At 44.7% G+C, this 17008-nt stretch overlaps 1 protein-coding gene across 3 annotated transcripts in view; it reads left to right on the top strand.

Annotated features, from left to right (window-relative positions):
• LOC143768938 (dual specificity phosphatase 29-like) overlaps positions 1–17008 on the top strand; it is a 295682-nt gene that overhangs the window by 191039 nt on the left and 87635 nt on the right. The window contains exon 1 of one of the 3 annotated variants that reach the window (XM_077257543.1): positions 9472–9512. The exons of the other annotated variants lie outside the window; for them this stretch is intronic. The gene's annotated coding sequence lies outside the window, so the exon portion shown is untranslated. Of the gene's footprint in view, positions 1–9471; positions 9513–17008 lie in introns of those variants that run through there. 3 annotated transcript variants of the gene reach the window in all.

The raw sequence follows: 17008 nt of genomic DNA, 5'->3' as shown, positions 1-17008 counted from the left end.
GAAAGATGGCCGCGCCCACCGGTAAACGGCTGAATAGCGAAGACCGCGCCGTTATTCATCTCCTGGGCAGTGGATCTTCTTTGGACATGCGCACACCACTACGCCACCAACGTAATGATGAGCAGGATCCTGGGGGACAAACAGCGCTGTGACCACGCCCATCCGACCTGACCCACTTGAGTGAAAGCAGAAACCGGCCACTTCACAAAGGTATTTGGACAGCCTAACGGGGGTGTAAAGGCACCGAAAAGGCCCTAATGTAAAGCCCAGCTCTGCCCCTATTTCACACTATTTTTATCTAATTTTTAAAAAACGGGGTGATAGGTTCCCTTTAAGCAACCTCAAGTATCAGAAGCATAAATATTTTAAGTGGGATAATAGACCAGGTCGGCTGCTTGCTTCCCTAACAAAACCATTTAGAACAGCTACCAAAATCCTCAAACTCAAAAAAGAGATGTTATGATCACAACAAAAAATGAGGAAATAAGAGAGGAATTTAGCTCTTTCTTTGGTTCTCTCTACAAAGCAGAATCAAATGGTGACCTGGGGAATTCTGAATTTCTGACACATGAGATTGTCCCAATCCTCACTGAGGAACAAAGAAACACGCTTAACAACCCCATTACTCCTACAGAGGTGATCCAGACTATCAATTCATTAAAAATAAGTAAGGCACCAGGACCAGACGGGTCTAGCAATGAGTATTATAAGATACTAGATGGAGGCCCGATGCTATCGCATCAGGAGGGTGGTAATGTCATGATGGGGGCAGGCTTTGCAGCTTTGAGAATCTCTCCCCCCATGTGCTCACCCACCTATCCACTCTCTCTTTCCCCATGTGCTGAATTCTCCCATCTGTGCTCTCTTCTTTGACCTGTCTACCCCATGTGCTATCCCCCTTGTCTGCTTTCGCTCTCCTTCCTGTGCTGTGTTCTCTCCTCATGTGCTGTCCCGTTTGAGCTGTCTCCCCTCTGTGCTCTGTCTCTCTCACCCCTGTGTGCTCTCTCTCCCCATCTGCTGTCTTCTCCTCTCATTCCATCTCTTCTTTGACATGTGTACCCCATGTGCTCTCCCCCTTTTCTGCTTTCTCTCTATCTACCACTGTGCTGTCTTCTTCCCTCATGTGTTCTCTTGTTTGAGCTGTCTCCTCCCTGTGTGTCCTCTTTCCTATGTGCACGTTGGTGTTGATATTTGCTTTTTAATGGGGTTTTCCCACGAACGAAAGTTCATTTTAAAAATTGTCTGTGTCTGACCGTGTACAGAGCATACCACAGCTCCTGGGCAGGGGAGGAAGCAAAAGACAATACTGACATTACAGCAGATCGCAGAGGATACATTTTGTTAGGTGAAATATTGTTTAAAAACAGTCAGTGAAATATTTTACCTGACAAAAGAAATCCTCTGTGATCCACTACTGTAATGTTAGTATTGTTTTTTGCTTCCTCCCCTGCCCAGGAGATGTGGCATGCTCTGTACACGGTCAGATACAGACAATTTTTAAAATTGTTTCATGGGAAAACCCCTTTAATGTGACCGACTTCCTCTGCCTATAGACACGTCGCGCATCTGCCGCCGGGATCAGCCGAATAATTTACTACGCCTGAGCGGAATTCACGCAGGCGCAGTAAATCTTTGTGTAGACAGATAGCGGTGGTCACATTAAAACTGCGTATGCACTCCTCCTGTACAATGACGGCGTATACAGTGTGTGGATGTGTGTGTGTGTGTTTGTGTGTGTGTGTGGTGCGACGGTGTTCCGTTGGTGGTACTGCGCAAGAGGCTGGGACCACCAACAGTTTCCATATTGAGACACCCATCACTTGGGTGTCCCAATAAGGAGGTTGTTGAACTTCCGCCACTTGGAATTCTGGGATCCGGACACATCTGGACGGAACAGGATGTGAAGACATTACAAGGTAAGTATATATTAAGATTGGGGTTGTCAATAGGAACTCAACTTTGCCCAATGTTTAATGACACTATCAGAGAGAAAAAAGTATCCGAGGGGTTTAATGAGGCAAATATCATTGTACTCCCTTAACAAGGTAAGGATCCCTTGCAGGTAAAGGGGTATAGGCCAATATCCCACTAAACTCAGATTTTAAGATTCTCACAAAAATCCTTGCAAATAGACTACAACAAATCATACCAAGTGTGATTTTGCCACAGCAAACTGGTTCCATACACAGGAAATCCATTACATACAATACAAGATCGGCTATGGGGGCAATATCACACAGCAAACTACACAAGTGTACGAAACACATAATAGGATGTTTAGATGCTGATAAAGCATTTGATCAGGTATCATGGGAATATCTGCATGGTATACTAGAGACTAGACAACTTGGCCCTTGGTTCCGAGATGCTGTCAGAATGATATACAAGGACCCTAGTTCTAGAATGTTGATCAATAACACTCTTTCTCGGCCTTTCAATATTCATAGAGACACGATACAGGGATGCCCCTTATCGCCACTTCATTTTAACATAGCCTTGGATCCCTTACTGAGAATGCTGCAAAACCTGACAATATATCAGGGAATAGGGATAGGACCAGCAATGGTTAAAATTTTAGCATTTGCAGACAATATCCTACTTTTTATCGCTAATCCATCCCAAGCAATCCCGGTTATAATGGAGACTCTAAATAGCTTTGGGGAAATATCAGGGTTTAAAATAAACTATAACAAGTCAGAAGCCCTAGCTTCCCTCTCTGCAGTACCCTGCTACTCACTGCGAACATGTCTCAAGGTAACGGTATAATGCTTTTATTATACACAGCATATATTTAACTGCGTTGCCTAGACCGTTACACATTCCATGTTACTCTATTATATTTAGGGGATGATTATGGGGGTTCACTCACTTTTATATCTTGTGCACATTTAGGAGTGTTACCCCATTTTTTGACTATCCAGCATCTATTGGCCTGCAGTCAGAGTAGGACCCTCAATATTATTTTTCATGTTATCTTTAGCACTGTTTTTTGCCATCTTGCATGCCATCTTTTAGCTGCTTTTCGCTTCTACCTTTTGTCCATATATTGTTATTTTCTATAGTACGTTTTTGTATATTTAATACTTTAATAAACTAATTTTCTGCATATATTACTCTCTATACCTCTATTTCTTAAGCACAGATCTTTGGTCTATGACCATTTCTAACATGATCCTTGGGATCTAGGTACTATCTGATTAGTCTGGTGCGTTCAAAGTTGTTTTAGGTTTATATGGTTAGGCCTAGAGGTATGCCCTCTGTTGGCCAAGAGGGCACCATTGTTTAGGTATATATTTATAGTCCAGTCAAACATAGAGGATGTTTTCTACAGTTTGGTGAACGTGTATGCTCCTAACGGGTCGAATGTACAATTTGGGGCACAGTTAGTCGAAAATATCGCTAATTGATACAAGAAATTTGGTGGTGAGGGGTGATTTTAATGAGGCCCATGACCACATCATGGATAGAATGCAGTCTCAGACGACATCAATGCAAATACCGAGAGGCTGTATACAGTCCTTACTAAATCAATTAGACTTAGTTGACGTGTGGCGGCTGGAGCATCCGATAGATAAGGACTTTACATATTATTCACATGTACACGGCTCACATGCAATGCTAGATTATTGGTTGTTAGGGGCATCATTGCTGCCTTTGCTGACCTTCTCCAAAATATATGACATTCATATTTCGGATCATGCACCAATAACCCTTGAATTTTTGCTACAAACTCCAGTCTGGCGGGAAAGAAAATGGAAATTTCCCTCCTATCTATATGCAGCGCCCCAGAGTCCTGGTCGTTGCAGTACTGTTGCTCCGCCGCTAAGGGGGGCTATGGTACGTCTGATGGCACTGAAGGAGTTCATCTGACCAGGTATCACAGACACCAATACATTTCACAGTCTGGCCTCCAGGGGGAGCTAAGGGTTCTATTTATTAGGTCACTCCTCACAGTCTGGTAAAACTGGGGGTTAGGCAGGAAGTTGGGGAGAAAGCTGACTGGGTTGGAACCAGGCAACACCTTGTGGCAGAGGGTGTTGTAGGGGAAGATTCGGAGGGGTCCCTGTCAGGGGTGGGATCCTGACAGAGGCCTAGCAACCAGAGAGAACGTTACGGGACCGCGCCTGCACAATATAGCGGCGGTACCCCAAGAAAGGATAAGAAGCGAGGTTTATTGTGCTGAGTGAGAAACGAGATCAACGCAACAAGGAGAATACCAGTAGGAGTCGTGCTGTAAGACGAGGCAACATCCTATTGAGGCGCATAACCGGTGGCCGGAACGCCAAGGAAGTATAGAGCTCCAAGCCAAACTTCGAACCTACGGCAGGACAGTCAGTTACAGGCGGGCTGTCTCACCCAGACCCAGGAAGACACAGGGGGGTAACAACAGGAGTGGGGCGACGCAAGAGTCCCGGAAGAGCTCCGAGCCTCCCGTCATACGGGTGCGTCCTAACCGTAAGATCAGGGGGACGTAGAGGGAGAACATCAGATCGAGTTGTGAGGGAACACGAGAAACAGACACAACAGTTGTGGGGTACTATCCCGTAAGCACAGCAGGGGAGGACCACAACACAAGCGCAGGAAGGTAGGCACAGATTTCCACCTGCAAAGGGAACTCTGGAGGTGCCATCGGACCGGCCGGACTTGCGCAGCCTGGTTAACCGTATTCCGGACTGAGGATCCTGAAGCCTTCAGTAAAGAGGTAAAGAGACTGCAACCTGGTGTCCTCGTTATTTACTGTGACCAGCACTGCACCGCACTACCACCACCATCCACACCTTTCATTGTGCGCCCCTCAGCAGGGTCACGGACCGGGTCTAGCCACCGTGACAACCCCAGAGCAGAGACTCAGAGGCCCGGTACCGAGTACCCCTCGGCCCTGCGGCAGTGGGGGCGCTGCAATTTTGGCGTCACGAACAGGATCTACTTAAGCCTGAAGAATCAGGTCATGTGTGCCTTGGAACTGTGATTTGTTGTGCTTGGACTGTGACTTATTGCAAAGACTGTGTATTGCCACTTGCCGCCAGAAGTTCCCGCCAAAACCGCCGCCATTACAGCGCTAAGGAGAGCGCAGGAGAAGAAGAAGGGCGTGGAGTGGGCGTAGATGAGCTGGAGAGCGCGAAAGACAATGGCCGCCCAGTCTAAATATTTCTGTACCTTGAGGACGTGTCCGTCAGCAGCCGAGATCCGCCTCCTGATTCTCAATGGTGGGCGGAGACAGAGAAAACGAAACCGCCCACGAAGGAGAGAGCGGGAAAAGGACCAGGAAGAAGAAGTCAGCGACATGGAGGATGCCATGGCCAGCCGCCAGGGGCCGGAGCGTGGGGTCGGAGCCGAGGACTCCCCCAGCTACCCGGAGAGGCACCGCAGCCAGACCTCCACAGTTGACGGTGACCTCCTGCAGACCGGAGCGGACGAGCTGATCCACCAACTCCTGCAGACACAGCTGAGCACTGAGGCCGGGTGGAAGAAGACCAACATCGGGAGCCTCGCCAGACGCCACCATCCACACCTTTCATTGTGCGCCCCTCAGCAGGGTCACGGACCGGGTCTAGCCACCGTGACAACCCCAGAGCAGAGACTCAGAGGCCCGGTACCGGGTACCCCTCGGCCCTGCGGCAGTGGGGGTGCTGCATATAGAAGTCTGAAGATTTTAAAAACGCAGTACAAATGTTCTGGGACATCTATAAAAGTGACTACGTGGGGGATGCACATGTATTTTGGGATGCCTCTAAGGCATTCATGAGGGGTCAATTAATTTCCTACATAAGCCACAAACGTAAAAAACTTATAGAATGCACCCATAAAGCACAAAAAGAACTTACCCAGGCCTATAAAAATTTCAAATCAAACAACTCGGCACACTTGAAACAAAAATTTTAAGATGCCAAAGAGACAGCTGACATGATAGCCCATGAAGCAGCCTTAAGCAACCTCAAGTATCAGAAGCATAAATATTTTAAGTGGGATAATAGACCAGGTCGGCTGCTTGCTTCCCTAACAAAACCATTTAGAACAGCTACCAAAATCCTCAAACTCAAAAAAGAGATGTTATGATCACAACAAAAAATGAGGAAATAAGAGAGGAATTTAGCTCTTTCTTTGGTTCTCTCTACAAAGCAGAATCAAATGGTGACCTGGGGAATTCTGAATTTCTGACACATGAGATTGTCCCAATCCTCACTGAGGAACAAAGAAACACGCTTAACAACCCCATTACTCCTACAGAGGTGATCCAGACTATCAATTCATTAAAAATAAGTAAGGCACCAGGACCAGGCGGGTTTAGCAATGAGTATTATAAGATACTAGATGGAGGCCCGATGCTATCGCATCAGGAGGGTGGTAACGTCATGATGGGGGCAGGCTTTGCAGCTTTGAGAATCTCTCCCCCCATGTGCTCACCCACCTATCCACTTTCTCTTTCCCCATGTGCTGAATTCTCCCATCTGTGCTCTCTTCTTTGACCTGTCTACTCCATGTGCTATCCCCCTTGTCTGCTTTCGCTCTCCTTCCTGTGCTGTGTTCTCCCCTCCTGTGCTGTCCCTTTGAGCTGTTTCCCCCCTGTGCTCTGTCTCTCTCACCCCTGTGTGCTCTCTCTCCCCATCTGCTGTCTTCTCCTCTCATTTCATCTCTTCTTTGACCTGTGTACCCCATGTGCTCTCCCCCTTGTCTGCTCTCTCTCTATCTACCACTGTGCTGTCTTCTTCCCTCATGTGTTCTCTTGTTTGAGCTGTCTCCTCCCTGTGTGTCCTCTTTCCTATGTGCACGTTGGTGTTGATATTTGCTTTTTAATGGGGTTTTCCCACGAATTAAAGTTCATTTTAAAAATTGTCTGTGTCTGACCGTGTACAGAGCATATACCACAGCTCCTGGTCAGGGGAGGAAGCAAAAGACAATACTGACATTACAGCAGATCGCAGAGGATACATTTTGTTAGGTGAAATATTGTTTAAAAACAGTCAGTGAAATATTTTACCTGACAAAAGAAATCATCTGTGATCCCCTACTGTAATGTTAGTATTGTTTTTTGCTTCCTCCCCTGCCCAGGAGATGTGGCATGCTCTGTACACGGTCAGATACAGACAATTTTTAAAATTGTTTCATGGGAAAACCCCTTTAATGTGACCGACTTCCTCTGCCTATAGACACGTCGCGCATCTGCCGCCGGGATCAGCCGAATAATTTACTACGCCTGAGCGGAATTCACGCAGGCGCAGTAAACCAGATTGCCGCCATCTTTGTGTAGACAGATAGCGGTGGTCACATTAAAACTGCGTATGCACTCCTCCTGTACAAAGACGGCGTATACAGTGTGTGGATGTGTGTGTGTGTGTGTGTGTGTGTGTACAATAAACGAAAGAAGAAAGGGTAGCATGCAAACTAAAGGGATCACCACAACAATATCTTTACCAAAATATAACAATTTTATTAAACCACATTAATGGAACACTACACACAGCAGTTAAAAACACTTAAGATTTTCACAAACATGGCAAAGAATTAATATAAACCAGACCTATAATAAGGTCAAACCACAGTGTCACCGACAAGGCTACCCAAGGAACCGTAATGTAAGTCCCCACGTGGCTGCAAATAGCCAGACCATAAGGCGTCCTATACTACCTGACAAAATATAGCAGGTCTCCAAGGTAGCATCCCCATTAGTGGATCAGGGCAATAAAAGATGGTAAATAAAGCAGGTGGCACCGGGCACAAGTGCCCAATGCGTATCGCCAGCAAACTGGCTTCCTCAGGGGCAAAGAGGATATATTAAGATTGGGGTTGTCAATAGGAACTCAACTTTGCACAATGTTTAATGACACTATCAGAGAGAAAAAAGTATCCGAGGGGTTTAATGAGGCAAATATCATAGTACTCCCTTAACAAGGTAAGGATCCCTTGCAGGTAGAGGGGTATAGGCCAATATCCCACTAAACTCAGATTTTAAGATTCTCACAAAAATCCTTGCAAATAGACTACAACAAATCATACCAAGTGTGATTTTGCCACAGCAAACTGGTTTCATACACAGGAAATCCATTACATACAATACAAGATCGGCTATGGGGGCAATATCACACAGCAAACTACACAAGTGTACGAAACACATAATAGGATGTTTAGATGCTGATAAAGCATTTGATCAGGTATCATGGGAATATCTGCATGGTATACTAGAGACTAGACAACTTGGCCCTTGGTTCCGAGATGCTGTCAGAATGATATACAAGGACCCTAGTTCTAGAATGTTGATCACTAACACTCTTTCTCGGCCTTTCAATATTCATAGAGACACGAGACAGGGATGCCCCTTGTCGCCTCTCCATTTTAACATTGCCTTGAATCCCTTACTGAGAATGCTGCAAAACCTGAAAATATATCAGGAAATAGGGATAGGACCAGCAATGGTTAAAATTTTAGCATTTGCAGACAATATCCTACTTTTTATCGCTAATCCATCCCAAGCAATCCCGGTTATAATGGAGACTCTAAATAGCTTTGGGGAAATATCAGGGTTTAAAATAAACTATAACAAGTCAGAAGCCCTAGCATTATTCAGGGCGGGAAAAACTTGACTACACTCATTCCCATTTCACTGTAGAACTGATTCCATTAAATATTAGGGAGGACACCTCCCAGCTAATCCAACACAACTCTACAGGATTAATTACAAGCCCCTAATTATATCCATAATTCAGATTCTTCATTCATGGAAACATTTTACTTTAACATTCTCGGGCAGATGTCATCTAATTAAAATGATTATTTTCCCCAAACTAATGTATTTGTTCCAGACACTCCCCTTGTTACTTCATAAAGCGGACACTAAGCTACTCAATGCTACATTTAGGGGATTTGTCTGGAACAATAAAAGCGCTCAAGAATAAGCCTAAATCACCTTCAGTTACCCAAAGAGGCAGGAGAATTAACTTCAGAGATCTTTACAAATATAACCTAGTGGCGAACTTTCGTTATGCAATTGACTGGATAAGGGGGAAGTCCCACTTTGCTAATGTACAGGTAGAACAACAACTTTGTCATCAAATTTTATTAGCAGCCGTAATACACCTACATAACAAAGAAATTCCAAATGATGTTAAGGAACACCCAACACTCTGGTCCACAATTCTTACTTGGCGTAGGGTTCGAAAACTATGTGGGCTTGATATCTACTCTTCCCCATTTAAACCATTCGTGGGTCATCCTCCATTTCTGGGAGGGAAACCTTCTTTGATATACAAAGTACTAGAGACACAGGGTTGTACTAGGGCGGTAAATCTACCGCCAATGGCTTTGACAAAGATCGTTCAGATCGAAATGCGTTGCCACTGTGCCTCTGTCGGTGGTAGGCATCTATCTTAGGGAGCATGTACACCACGTGTATTATGTCTTTTAATATATGAAATAAAGAAAAGGAATTTTTAAAGGAGCTGGAACAAAACCCTTTTTTTTTCTCTGATTAGTACGTTTGCCTGCAGCGGAGTTCCGGGCACCTGCGGTGGATACTGGTGAGCTGGCTTGTTTTTTTCTTTTTCTCTCAAGACTTTTCGTTGCTCACTTTCGACAGGGCGTCACAAAGGTTTACAGCACTTGTGGGTAAACCCTTTATCCTTTCTACAGGCACGTAGCCTGGCGCGGGCGCGGGTGTTTAGCACGCAGAGTTCAGAACCCAAATCAGGTAGGCATCTAGACACCTTTATTAAAGGAGCTTTCTCCCAAATTTCATCCACAAGCAATATCTACTCAATAATAAGGATGCGAGGGACTTGGGAAGGGAAATTAAAGGGTCCAGGCAAGTGGAGGGAAGATATACCAGGGTTTGAAACGGAAGACATTCTAAAAGCCACACTGACCCAAAAGAAAATGATCCCTTAAAATAGCTACACAGACATGGCTTTATATTCTACAGGGCATATATAACCCCTTACATACAATCAAAGATGTCTCCTGGGACTACCTATTCATTCTCCAAGTGTGGTTCAGCTAATACAGATATACTTCATCACTTGTGGGGGTGCATGCATATGCAAACATGGAAAAGCATTCATTTATATATCCAAAATACGTATTGCATTATTTTTGCATTACCACAGTGGGCGGTTTTCAACATCCTGGCAGATAGTCATCAAAATATATTGAGACAGATTAGATCATCACTAATTACTTGGGCCTCGGCTACGAGAACGATTATCCTCCATCAATGGTTAAACCCAGTGCCACCACCACTAACAGTTATTCAATCCAAAATTATGTTTTAAAGTGTTAAAATAAATAAGTGTTAAATTCATGGCATTTGTTGGATATCATTGGCTGTATGTACTACTGTGCATTTAATAAACAGAGTTTAAAAAAATCCCTTCTATACTCTACAATAATACCGCTGTTATCTGCAATTCATCTAAAATGAGGTGTGGCAGTAGGCATAGCATATTACAGGCATCTAGTCAGGGATTATTGCCTTAATAATTATAGTTCTTGCTGCTGCTTTTTCCATACACTCATTGACAAATTTATGTTTTTATGGTGATCTATAATCAACAATTCATCAAAGCAACCAAAATTAACTGATTTAATGTGTCCATTGGCAGTTTCACTGTAGCAGCTGTATGTAAGAGGTAGTGGTGGGAGACTTCACACCACTGGAGCTGGAATTACCACTTATGAACTCTCCAGTGCTTTTGTTTCCATCCATTTCTGGGGGCTTCTTGAAGTATGTTTGAGGTCATTGTACTGCTGGAAGACCCATGACCTAGGATGCAAACCCAGCTTTCTGACACTGGACACCACGTTGCGACCCTAAATTCTTTGGGAATCGTCACATTTCATGATGCCTTGCACACAATCAAGGCACTCATTGCCAGAGGCTGCAGAACTCCCAAAATATCTTTGAGCCTCCACCATATTTGACTAACTACTGTGTTCTTTGATTTGTAGGCCTCATTCCATTTACAGTAAACAGTAGAATGATGTGCTTTTACCAAAAAACTCTATCTTGGTCTCATTGTCCACAGGACACCTGCTGACCATCTAAAAATTGTTGTGGGCGCCTGCTGGCCATCCATAAATTGTGAGGGCCGCCTGTTTCAAACTTTACAGTATTAAAAAAAAAAAGAAAATTTGCCCACCTCAGATGCATAAATTATAATGCATTAGCAATACATGGCTATGCAAAGCATAGCTGGCTGCTGGCTCTTAGTGAGGGCTGGCTTCTGGCTCTTTAAAATTAGAGTAAGGGCTGCCTGATGGCCTTCTAACAATAGTGAGGGCCACCTGCTGGCCCTCTAACAATAGTAAGGTCCACCTTATGACCCTCTAGCAATAGTGAGTCTGATCATGTCACACATACCACATGGCCAGATAAGATAGTAAAACGTTAAAATTAGTGATGAGCGAGTATACTCGTTACTCGAGATTTCCCGAGTACACTCGGGTGTCCTCCGAGTATTTTTTAGTGCTCGGAGATTTAGTTTTCATTGCCGCAGCTGAATGATTTACATCTGTTAGCCAGCTTAATTACATGTGGGGATTCCCTAGCAACCAGGCAACCCCCACTTGTACTTATGCTGGCTAGCAGTTGTAAATCATGCAGCTGCGTCAACAAAAACTAAATCTCCGAGCACTTACAAATACTCGGAGACCCCCCAAGCATGCTCGGGAAATCTCGAGCAACGAGTATACTCGCTCATCACTAGTTCAAATTACATTTTAACATTTATATTCAGAGCCATGCGTCTGATCCAGATGTAATCTGATCCAGGCATCTTCCAAATTCCATCTTTCAAATTACAGATTTCTAAATACACTACTATGTACTAGACTAGAATTGGACTGGAATTGACTGTAAGGTAAAGGATTCGAAAACCACTACAATGTTTCTGTTTCTTTTCACTTTCATCCCCATACTACCCTATTTTTCCTATCTCCTGTAAATCCCCCCACCTAGCAAGGAAGCAGCCATTTCTCCCTCCATCCTCCCCAGCCATCTCACCTTCTCCTCAGAACTGTTTCTCCGCATACAATCCGTTTTCTTCAGAAACACACCACCACATCATGTCCTATCCTACTCCCACCTTCTAACTCTTTGTCTGCTACTCCTCATTGCTGGCGACTTATCCCCAAATCCTGGGCCTCCTCAACACATCCCCACACTGATTTCTAACCCCCTGCCATGATTCACTACAAGTTTTTGCAATGATGATAACCTCATACCCATTCATCCAGCCCCACTCCCTCAGTCTCCCTACCTGGAGCACTATGAAACGCACGCTTTTTTCCGTGTCTTATTATTGGATTAGTGTTCATTTCATGTCCATTTTGATATATCTATGTATAGGTAATTTTGGGTCCCTTTATTGTTTTGATTTGTTAATTATTTTTTGTTAATTCACGCATAGTATTGTTGCACTAATAGCACAGTGCACTTTACCATTCACTGATTGTGATATGGCATGGTAGTGAAATGGCACTTAATAGCATAATGCACTTTATTAAGTTAATAATTTTTACTATATATTCACTTCATTGTGCGCAATGCACCTTATTAAAAACATGGTGACATGTAATATATTTTATTCACTCTTTTTTGCACAAACCGGTGTTCGTTATGCGCGCTGGGTCCATTCTGAATCCTCCCTTTGGATCCGTGTGTGGACGTCCATCCTGTGTGAGCGAGTGGTGTGGCTAGGCGCCAGCCCGCCCACGTGATCGCAGGTGGACGCCTTCTCCGGATGTTTTGGTTGGTATGACGACGGGACGCGGTGCGCATGCGCACACCAACCGGGTATTGATTGGTGGCCATACGGTCAGATGACCGGAACGGCTCACCATTTAAACCGGACTGTTTCGTCACTTAAGCCACGCCCCCTGAGGAAGCGGCATTATTATTAAGCGAAACGCGCGTTGGGGTTATTTGACGCAGGCTGGAGCGTGGTTCGGCATCTGATGATGGGTAATTATTGCCTTTAATATGTTATTATTATGTGCTGAACACGGGTAATGGTTATATAACATCTAAGTTGTTAGCTGCGAGGGAGAGGGGTTACTATTCCAAACCCAGCAATACGCCTTTATGGAGTGGATATTTTATCACTCAGCAGCAACCCTCAGTAAAATCAGTAATTTAACTATCTTTATCCGGCACGCTCTTTTCTGGTCATAGTTTACACTTTAAGGTGATTCACATGATTTATGAGACCCATGTACCTTTTTTATGGTTATATTTGATGTTACTTAATAAAATATTTGTTAAAATTATTTAATATGGTTGGTATACCTTATTGACTCAGTGTCCTCCTGGTTAAAGAAACGCACGCTCTGTCTGCAATAAACTGTCGTTTATCCATGACCTTTTTATCACCAACAAACTCTTCTTCCTTGGCATCACTGAAACCTGGCTCACCCCCTCTGACTCTGCCTCTCCAGCTGCACTTTCTTATGGCGGATTCAATCTCTCTCACACCCCTTACCCCAGTAACAAACGTGGTGGAGGAGTTGGCTTGCTCCTGATGATACTTGCTCCTTTACCCCAATTCCGCTACCAACCTCCGCTATTCTTCCCTCTTTTGAGGTGCACTCCATCCGCATCTACTCCCCCTCCAGCCTTCCAACTGGCTGTCATCTACTGACCCGAGAACAAGCAATCTCCACCTTTCTCAATCACCTCACCACCTGGCTACTCCTCTCTGTTGACATCCCCACTATCATCATGGTGACTTCAACATCCCCATTGACACTTCCACCCCAGCTGCCTGCCTCCTTTGGCCTCACTCAATGGTCATCCACGGCCAATCACAAAGATGATCACATGCTAGACCTTATCTTCACCCACCTCTGTTCCTTTACTAATCTCACTAACTCACCCCTCCCCATCTGACCACAACCTACTGACATTCTCTTCCCTCTCCTCTCCTAGTGCGCAACCCCCACTCCACAAACTCACTCACTCTCGCAGAAATCTCAAACTCCTCAATTTACAATCACTCTCTCAGTCCTTTCTCCCTCTTACAGACATAGCTTCCCTTCATAACACAGATGCTGCTGCCACTTTTAATAACACCACAATAACAGCAACACTTGATTCGGCCACCCCCTTCATCCATAGCAAAACTCGCACAATCAACAGGTAGCCCTGGCTGACAAACTTGACCAAAGAACGGAGACGGGCTTTCAGGGTCACTGAGCGGTGATGGAAGAGATCCTGCTCTGCCAAGCACTTCATTGCATGCACACAGTCACTCACCAGCTTCAAGTCCATGCTCACTGCCGCAAAACAAACTTACTTCTCATCTCTCATATCCTCCCTGTCTCACAACCCTAAACAGCTTTTCAACACTTTCAATTCTCTACTCCATCCCACAGCACCTCCTCCATCTCCTCTCAGTTCTGCTGAAGACTTTGCCTCTTTATTTCAATGTTCCCCAAGTCTCAGTTCTAGGACCCCTACTCTTCTCCATCTACACCTGCGGCCTGGGACAGCTCATAGAATCCAACGGTTTGCAGTATCATCTCTACGCCGATGACACGCAGATCTATCTGGACCTGACCTCACCTCCTTACTGACCATAATCCCACAATGTCTGTCTGCTATTTCAGCCTTCTTTTCTTCTTGCTTTCTAAAACTGAACATGGGCAAAACAGAATTCATCATCTTTCCCCCATCTCACTCTACCCCTCCACCAGACCTATCCATCAATGTCAATGGCTGATCACTTTCCTCAGTCCTACATGCTTACTGCCTCGAGGTGATTCTCGACTCTGCCCTCTATTTCAAATCACATATCCAAGCCCTTGCCTTCTTCTGCCGACTCAAACTCAAAAATATTTCCCAGATCTGTGCATTCCTTGACCATGAAACCAAAAAAACGCTAGTGCACGCCCTTATCTCCCGCCTTGACTACTGCAACCTCCTACTCTCTGACCTCCCATCTAGCACTCTGGCACCACTACAATCAATCCTACATTCTGCTGCCCAACTAATCCACCTGTCTCCCCAGTATTCCCCAGCCTCTCCTCTCTGCCAAGCCCTTCAATGGCTTCCTATTGTCCAGAGGCTTCATTTCAAAACCCTATGACATACAAAGCCATCAACAACCTGTTTCCTTCATACATCTGTGACATGGTCTCCCGGTACTTACCCACGCACTGTTAGGGTTGGTGGAACGCACCAAATATATATATATATATATATATATATATATATATATATATATATATATGAGACAGTTGGTGCATTCGCAACCCGGGGTCCACCGTGCAGGAGACAAACCTGCTGCTAGTAATAGGCGGTACTAAATGACGGTATTAGCAAACTCTGTTACTTCACAGATTCGCTAAAATAACAAGATGCTGTGCCTTGTTAACCTCACAGAGGAACACAGCTACCAAACAGAGCAAAACTGTGGTCATGCAGTTAGAATAGCAGACAAACAACTCCTCACCGGAGGTGCCGGTATTCTAGGGGCTTATTTCAGCCAAGGCCCTGAATCCAAACATACAAACTCCTTGTAATAATTATAGGGGATAATTCAGGAGACTCTTTGCGTGGAACAAGACAACAGGACACAGTTTTATAAGTGGTAAAGTTTATATTATCACACGGTGATTCAAGCAGGTGCAGAGAGAAACTCAAATCCACAACACTTGGTGCAAATAATAAACGCAGCTTAGCAGTCAATAGGAAACTTCAGAGGTAGATGCAAACAAACAGAAAGTCTATGAAGCACAGTTATTCCTGAGGAAACTTGACACAAATAGATCCTTGACTTAGTCCAGACACAGATAGATATGCTATTCGGCAGTTCAAATCATATCTTAGCTCAACCAGGGAGGCCTGGTTAATGGTCTCAGGTTTTGCAGAGCAGAAACAGCTTACATGTCCAGCAAATGCATATGGAAGTAACACGAGCAGCAGATGAAGGAGGATTACTGAACACTGGTGTATGCAGCAGGAACTCAGAGCAGAGTGGCAGGATCTCCAACACGGGTTCACAGGAGCAGGTGCAGGTGCAAGGCCAGGGAGTAATCAGGAGCTGGATGCAAAGCAGAATAATCTAGCACAGACTGAAGGCTGGGGTGGAGTTTTATAGCAGGAAGACAAGTGCACATGAGACCAAAGACGCCATGTTGGAAAAGGGCAGTAATGCACAAAAGGTAAAAAATGTTCAGAGTCCTGACATTACTCCCTCCTTAGAAACGGCCTCAGGACAATCCTGGACCTGGTTTCTCAGGGAATCTCTGATGAAAAGGAGAAATCTTCTGTTGAGCATTGATGTTTTCCACAGGTTCCCAAGAGTCTTCCTCAGGGGGATATCTGTTATGGACCTGGTGGTTAGGAGCACTGTCATGGTTCCCAATGGCAAGGGAACGTCAGAGAACATAAATAACAGAACAGCTCTTGGGTGATGGAATCTCGAGCTGACCGTGAGCTAAACCTACCACACAACTAACAGTGGCCGGGTGGCGTACCTACGTTTTATCCCTAGACGCCTAGCGCCAGCCGGAGGACTAACTAACCCTAATAGAGGAAAAGACAGACCTGGCTTACCTCTAGGGAAATTCCCCCGAAAAGGAGACAGAAGCCCCCCACATATATTGACGGTGAGTTCAGAGGAAAAGACATACGCAGTATGAAGGTAGGTTCAGCAAAGCGAGGTCCGCTTACTAGATAGCAAGAAGATACAATAGGGAACTTCACGGTCAGCTGAAAACCCTATTAAAATACCATCCCGAAATTACTTTAAGACTAATGTGTCAACTCATGACACCGGAGTGGCAATTTCGGCCCACAAGAGCTTCCAGCTACAGAAAAATAACATAACTGTGAACTGGAACAAAAATGCAAAACAAACTTAGGACTAAGAGTCCAACTTAGCTGATAGTAGTCTAGAAGCAGGAACATGCAACAGAAAGGCTCTGGTTACATTGATGGCCAGCACTAGAATAACTGAGCAGCAAGGCTAAATAGAATACACCCATATCCTGATGGAAACAGGTGAACAGAGAAAGT

The sequence above is a fragment of the Ranitomeya variabilis genome, chromosome 4, assembly GCF_051348905.1.
Source record: "Ranitomeya variabilis isolate aRanVar5 chromosome 4, aRanVar5.hap1, whole genome shotgun sequence".
In the NCBI taxonomy this organism is placed as follows: Eukaryota; Metazoa; Chordata; class Amphibia; order Anura; family Dendrobatidae; genus Ranitomeya; species Ranitomeya variabilis.
Note: the sequence above shows the minus strand (reverse complement) of the source record. Positions and strands in the feature narration are given on the sequence as shown.